Genomic DNA, 7,717 nt, shown 5'->3' on the forward strand with positions numbered 1-7,717 from the left:
TTAACAATAATAGATCTTTTTTTTTTTATATATAACAATGCAATTTGTGCGAGACACTTAGGACAGTCTTCTGAAACCGAAATCCATTTATTTAAACCAGCTGCATAAGTGAGCGGGAGTGCCAGGCGAGAGCTGGCGAGGTGAAAGGTCAAGGCTAACACCAATCTCTATGGAACTTTGAAGCTGACATTTTACAGATTATATGTGTCTCTGCGCACACTGGGATGGCATATAAATTGGACTAAAAGGCCCCTATTTGTTCTCTGTTTTTTTTTTATGAGCCCACAGAGCTCTTCTTTGAAGCAGCATACACAGGGAGAAAAAAAAAGTAATTTTAATGTTGTCGAGCCATTTGCAGTAAATCATGTTAACGTTGTGATTTTCATTCCATAGGGGCATGTGTTGAAGATTTCTGAGTACTGTTTAGATAAGATTTGCCTACAACTTAGCTGGAACCTGAAATAACACTGACAAAATAAATTTCTCCTGCGTTCTAATGCTGTGCAATATATCAAAAATTGTTATGTTACCTTGTTACAAACTGTGGCTTATGCTCCATCATCTTATTTGTACTCAGTAATGCTCAAAACTTTCATAGATTTAAAGCAGCAGTCCAAGCTGTCGTTTTTTTTTTAATCTTTATTTTCTCCTTTAATATGTGCATTAATACAATCGACACAATGATCGATCGGCGAAGATTCAGCTCGAGGGTTCACTTAATGACTGCAGAGGAGTATTGACTCGGTATCTGTGACTTTGTAAATGGTTGCTATAGAAACAAAAAAGGCTTGTTACATTATAATGCATTAAAAATGTAATTCAGAGTTGTTTAAAGGAAAATGCTACAAGTATTTTCTCATGGTACAGAATTGATTTGTTAAAAAAAAAATACACATGTACAGAAGGATATTGCTTGGTCTGCAGCTTTAAGAAATGATTCATCTTTTTAATTATTTATTTATTAGTATTCTCCCATATTTATGGCCATACTATGTACATGGAGTTATCAGTGAAAATCACCCGGTTGCAAAATTTGGGTTAAACTGGGGTACAAATAAAGCAGATTTATCAAAGGAAAAAAAAGATTTTGCTCAAACCTTTCAAAAAAATTTACAATTCGCAAAAAGTTACCAAAACGTTGCTGAAACTTGTCTAAGTTCTAATGAAATTGGCGAATTTCGCCAGCTAATCTAAATTCAAACATTCTCTGCCGCAAAATCCCTATTTCAGCCTGTGCAATTGAGTTTGACTTTTTCTTGGGGAACTGCTTGCGAACTTTTACAACTGTGCGAATTTCTAGGTAGAAAGAGAGACAGAGGGGCGCAGACAGGGGTCAGAGTTCATACCAGAGCAGTAGTTTAAAACACATACAATAGTGAAACAATGGTTAGGAGCACAGGGGTGATAAGAGTATAACGTAATATGTACTCACACGGGCCTGTGTGGTACTGGGTAGTACTATAGGGGTCTTTATTTTCTTTCCCTCCTTCTTGCTAGGCAGTCATGCTCCTTCTCCCTCTGTACATCATGGATGGGCCACTCAGGGCGCATGTAGTGGAAGACAGCGCCACACAGATGAATAAAAATACGTTTATTGGCAAAGAATGTGAGACAACAATTCACTCACATATAAAAAACTGCTCAGGGACGCCGACGTCAACCTCCCGCTCTCCGGTGCAGTGTGCTCCTGTTCGCCGCGTCCGGTATACAGGACTGTTCTCCGTCAGTGCAGGCGCCAGCTATGGTGTCCTCCAGCAGACACGCAACTTCTGGTCCAGGTCTCTGCACACACAACGCGTTTCGGATAATTGAATCCTTCGTCAGGCGTTTGCGAATTTCTCCCTGGTGGGGAAAAAAGGCGCATCTCGTATGGTCTGTGAAAAAAGGTTTGCTCATCTTTATATATCTGCGGCTACCTCCGCATTAGGCAGCGTCCATAGTGGAACGCGCTAGCTTCCGTGCTTCCTCCTTTTCCCAGCGTCGCGCTTCAAATACAAACTTTATTGCGAAGCACCACTGTCCCTGTAGGTAGCGCACGCGCACTATGCGCATATGCATTGGCGTCCTAGTGTTTGTTTCGGGGTGAGCTACGTAGCCTGCACTATGGTCAAAACCTTAACCTTACGCCAATAGACTTTGATACGTAGACTATGCCGTCATGCCAATTTGCTCTAGCTTTGGAAGATTGCAGCTCCATTTACTTGGAGAGAAAATCTTCAGAAGCAAGAGAAAGACCTATTCAAAGCATATTGAATATCAACCTTCGTCCCCAAAGCCTTCAGTGATCATGCTTGTGCCAGATGCCTTAATATAGTAATTCCCAACACCTACAGTGCTGGGTAGATACAAAGGAATAGGTAACAGATGATTATTTTTGGTCTATCCAGACAGCTCTTAGGAGTTTATTCTGCACAAGTCTCTAATATAGAACTTCTTTCACTGAGTTCAACGCTACTCACCTCTGCTTTGGCGGTAGTTCTATGCCTCCCAAAACACTGTATACACGTCAAGTATTAAGTGGTTTAATGTGACTGTCCATGGATGGTACAGCATGATGTTGGAATCCAGCACTGCTGTGTGCCATGACCTTGCCATACCGTACCGAAGTATACCGGAACCAGGAAAAGTTCTAACTAACCTAATGATTTCCATTAACCTCCAAACATTATCTGAAAAGATAGAGATGTACAAAAAGAAGAACAACTTTTATTGCAGGTCCCCATGTAAGATGCGATTTAATGCTGCCACTGTATTTAATAATATAGTCCAATTATCCCAGTACATTAAGTTTATAGAATAATTGTATCTTCCAGAATAAAAGGGTTTCTAATACACACAGCTCTGCTTCAGGGTATTGCGTTTCACTCTGGAACCGATTATATTATTTGTTTTATTGAAAGATTATACTTTTTATGTTACTAGGTGTTCTAAACTGGGAATGTGGAGGGCCCACGAGAAGCAGACCCTGCCAGGGAATTCAGCTGCAGGCAGTTTAGCCACCTAATTAATTTTCAACGAAAGCTTTCAGTGGTTAATTTGCATTAGGTCAAATGTAAATCATGTGGAAACAAATGGGGTTAAAATTGCAATTGTGGGATGTGGACAGAGTTTATGGGCAGAATATCTAAGCACTATGGAAATCCCACACAGGCAGGGATGGACCATTAGACCACACTGATGTTTATACTTCAATTTCATGTATTCAGATAGCAACAAAGGAGGGAGAGGGAGTAGGGTGGTATGATACCTTTTATTGGACCGACAAGTAGTTGATATGTTACAAGTTTTCGAATCAGGGTCCTTCATCGGGTAACCCACCCTGAGAGGTAAGAAAGCTTGTAACATATCAACTACTTGTTGGTCCCATAAAGGGATCTTACCCCCTACTCCCTCTCTTGTTACTACATGAAAGAAAGGACCAACCCGGCTCCCCACCCTTCTTTCTTTCTTTATTCAGCTATTGAGATTGCATGAGTACGTTATATGGATGTATAATGGTATTTATGTAGCTCCAATGGTGTACACAGCGCTTTAGAAAATGACAGTACAGAGAAAATAAAGTGCAAACAGAGAACAGAGAAAGTAAATGGTAAGATGATGTAAAGGGAGACCCTGCCCCAACGAGGTGGATTTTGTGCCGGGACTTAAACATGGAAAGAGAAGGTACTTGACGAGTATTAAGAGGAAGAGAGGTAGGGAGAGATGAGTAGACAAGTTTTAAGACACGAGAGGGCTGTAGAGGTAAAAGGTGCAATGATGATTCATCCTTGGGGTGAGCGTAAGAGGCGAGTAAGGGTGTAATGAGGTAGCAGAGGTGAGATATATGGGGGTGCAGAGGAGTGTAGCGCCTTAAAGAAAAGGAGGAACATTTTGTAGTTTATACAGAGATTAGTAAGAAGCCAGCAGAGAGATTTCAGGAGGTGATCAGCAGATATACGTGTAGTAGAGCAGGAGATGGTTTGAGCATTGAGTATTTTTAATATATTGCAAGGGAGAGAGGTGTGAGCCAAGGTAAAAAAAAAAAAAGGTTTCAGTAACCATAATAGGGGAGAACGAGGGCATGCATTTTAGTGTTTCAGTGTTCAAGGAGCAGAGGATAGGGCATATATTTGCAATGTTGCTGAGGAATAAACTGCAAAATTTAGTAACAGAGTTTATATGAGGGGAGAAAGAGAGGGAGGAGTTGAGTGTAACCCCTTGACAACATACTCACAAGACTGGATGGATAGTAGTGTTATTGAATGTAATGGAGATGAATTATAAATAAATACAAGTTGGAAGTTCCTGGTGACGCCTTGCATGGGGCACTGCCAATTTCACATCCTCAGAATACCTGCTCTGTAGGCATTTGCATCAAGCCCTTGAAACAAGTTCTAATGGCTATATGTAGCATTATTCTGAGTCTGTTTGGCTTTGCAGAAGTGAGAGATTCTGAGGCTGGGCGACACAACCTGCCGCATGCGTTCCAACTCTATGTTCTCCAAGTTATCGCCCTTCCTAGATGCCTGCCAAAGTTCAGATGGGATCAGTGACATTGACCATTATAGTACGATCTGATGGAATATATTGCTATGTCAGCATTGGCATTGGATCTTACAGAATCTCTTACATTTTCTGATTTATAATGGGACAATATATTAGCATCATGACCAATGGCACCAATTTAGGATTTGTTTAATACATTTTCAAATGGTGTTTATCTATATTGTATACTGCGAAGATGTTCTTTTAATATTACATCACTAGCAGATGACACACATTTTGGTAAGTGACCAAGATTAATATAAAAACCAAGGTCATTTATATCATTAAAAAAATGGGATTTTGTCATGCTTGTTAAATAAACGTTTGGAAGAACATGGAACGTGTTCCAGGAACCTCCATGACTAAGCCATACAGAAGTTGGCATGGCACACACAAAAAAAACAAAAACTTATTTTCCAATATTCCAAATGTGTTTTGTTCTAATCTTAGCACAGGGGTTGTTAAAGGGGTTAATGACCTCTCAGCTAATTTTCAACTAATTATTCTGAAGGTGTTGTCATCACATACTAATCACCGAGTTAATGCCAGCTCCGCCACAGGGAGTGCACGAAAACCAGACTCATTCATTGGGAGTAAAGTGACCTTCACTCACATAACAGCTGCTCAGGTTCATTAACTTAAACCATCATGAAACAAAACCAAAAAAAAATGTAAGATCTTTCAACTTCTTTAAAAGGTATGGGGGGGGGGTGGGGGGGGGAGGCGGGAAATCAATAAACTAGTAGCCCTGGCTAGTGGTATGTGGAAGCTTAGGGCACAATGGGTGGCTATGAATGATATATGTGAAACAGATGTAATTTCTTTGGTGATAGGCCGAGGCTTTGTATTTACTGCCAAATTACCTAGGCAATGCAAGGCAATTAAAAAACGATAATTGTACATGATGGCAGAAAACCATAAGAACAAGCAGAAACATATGTATAGCTGGGACCTCTCCAAGAAAGAAAAAAAAATACAAGTTTAAAAAGGACGCACTATTTTTGATCAAATACTCTAGTAATAACCGGCCAATAAAGAACGCATCAACTTACAGTACGTCAGTTGGATGAGTGAAACGCAGGGATTCGTGTTATCGTCTGAAATGGACGAACCATCCAACATGGAACCTCCCAATAAAATCGAACAGTAAGACTGGAGACCACAAATGGTTAATGACTTAAGCGATGTCTGCTGTGCAAGCACGCTGGGTGCCCTGGGCCTTCCATTACACTGTCAATTGGTGGTTTGATTGCAGTGCGTAAAGTTCTCCACGGGGTGCCCAGGAGAGGGCAGTTGGTGCTGCACTGGGAAGGTCGTAAGGGTCAACGCTGTTAAAGGATATGCCTGTAAAATGGAAATTCAGAAGTGCAGGGTTGGTTTGGGGGATTTTTTTTGTTTTACATCTGTAGAGCAGATCCCCATTTAGCAGCAGCAGCAGCAGCAGGAAGATTCAAACAAGTAAACTTGTACATCGTTATATTAAGCGTGAGACGTAAGCAGGTTTAGTCAGCACCGTTCTTTAAAGGAGGTGTACAGACACAGTCAGATCCAGTTTGAAAGGTCTATTCCTGGCATCACTACAGTTATATACTGATAATAAATATTGGCTGCACATGAATAATATGGGCATACATCGAATATGGAGAGTTTATATTCGTCGTGGATTAATTTAGTTTTATACAATTAATTTTCATTTGGTATCATTAAATAAAGGTTACCCTTGCCCATTCTGTTTAATAATCCGCCCAAATAAAAACAGAAACATTTTTTGGGTACAAATAGCCACCGCCTTTTATTAAACATTCAACACCAACACTCCTGGACGTGGTCAGCAAGTCGCCCCATCCATTGAACTTGAATATGCTCAGCACCACTATATGACCCAGTGAGTACTCAGGGTTTGTAAAACCTGGGGTTCCTCCTAGGAGTACACCCCCAGGCCCGCCGCACCTTTATCTGACCCAAGAGCACATCTTTTAGACCCCTAACATTCCTCCAAATTAACCACCTGGGCAAAACTGACCAGTCCGCACCCCTCCAGCTGTGACCAACGTAATAACACCATCATTTTTATTTATTTTTTACAGTATAGGGGGAACATTCTACTTATGGCAAAGCGTTAATATGGACTTTTTGGGCCCAAAATCTTTTTCTTTAGAAAACGGCCAGAATGGACAGAACTTTGGCACATGTCGAATTTACCAATTAATCTCATCAAAGAAGATATCTCATTACGGTCCAATAAAAGGGATCACAACAACCTAGGACAATCACTTCTCCTGGACCAGTACAACTGACAGATATTTTAACTACATTTGAACTCGAATAAACAATGTAGGTTAATATTTCTTATAGAATCAACCCACATTTATGTCGTTTTTTTGGCTTATAGACGTTTCATGATTAGACATGCTTCTTGTTGCATTACAACAAGTCATCCGTATCAATGGATATATCCGGCAAAGAGTGAATAATGCGGTCCTGTCTAAATGCCTGTGAGAGTACAAGGAAATACCTAAAACCTTATGATTATAACTTGGGAAGCATTATTTGTGTACGGTTCCTAATCTGGTGAGCGCATACTGTTATTCGGAGGAATGATTGGAAGTTTCTGGAGTTTCTCGGTGCGCGGAGTTCAGTTACTCGGGTTACTCTTGGGGCTGCTTTAACTAAACAGAATCAAATTAAAAGGCTTCATAAAATGACATGTAGTCTCTGAGGTTTGATTTGACTGCATTTGCCAGACCTTCACTTTTCATTGGAGCGAGATTTGAGCACTTCCTGCACAAAGAATGATGGGCTGAGGCTGCCCCCTAGTGCAAAATGTAGTGAAGATTGCTTTGGTTGCAGTGGCTGGTTATGTGCAGGGACCGGGGGATATTATTTATTTGTTTGCATGCAAGACAGCAAGGATGGAAACCCCAAAATGATGAATTAGCATTCTCTTTTCCCATTGCACAATATTTGACAAATAAAAATGCTTCTGCACTAGGAAACCCTCCTACACAGTCAGGGGCACCCACAGGTACGGGCAGCTGTGTGACCCGCCGGCTCTGGGGGCCCTGCCGACCTTGACCGAAAGTCAGGCCTGACGACCGCCAAAGTTCCTTCTGGTGCGTGGGTGGGTCTGCCTCCTTCCGTCACCCCCCTGCTTATCTACCTGTGGTCCCGGTTAGTTCTTCTCTGCCTGGGA

The 7,717-nt window shown here is 41.1% G+C and overlaps 1 long non-coding RNA gene across 1 annotated transcript; it reads right to left on the reverse strand.

Annotated features, from left to right (window-relative positions):
- Positions 1-662: 662 nt before the first annotated feature.
- LOC142502286 (uncharacterized) lies at positions 663-5,901 on the reverse strand. Its single transcript, XR_012803716.1, has 4 exons — positions 5,577-5,901; positions 2,460-2,669; positions 1,433-1,842; positions 663-769 (listed from the first exon to the last, which is right to left on the reverse strand). It is a non-coding gene; the product is annotated as an uncharacterized LOC142502286 (long non-coding RNA).
- Positions 5,902-7,717: the final 1,816 nt, after the last annotated feature.

The sequence above is a fragment of the Ascaphus truei genome, chromosome 9, assembly GCF_040206685.1.
Source record: "Ascaphus truei isolate aAscTru1 chromosome 9, aAscTru1.hap1, whole genome shotgun sequence".
Lineage (NCBI taxonomy): Eukaryota > Metazoa > Chordata > Amphibia > Anura > Ascaphidae > Ascaphus > Ascaphus truei.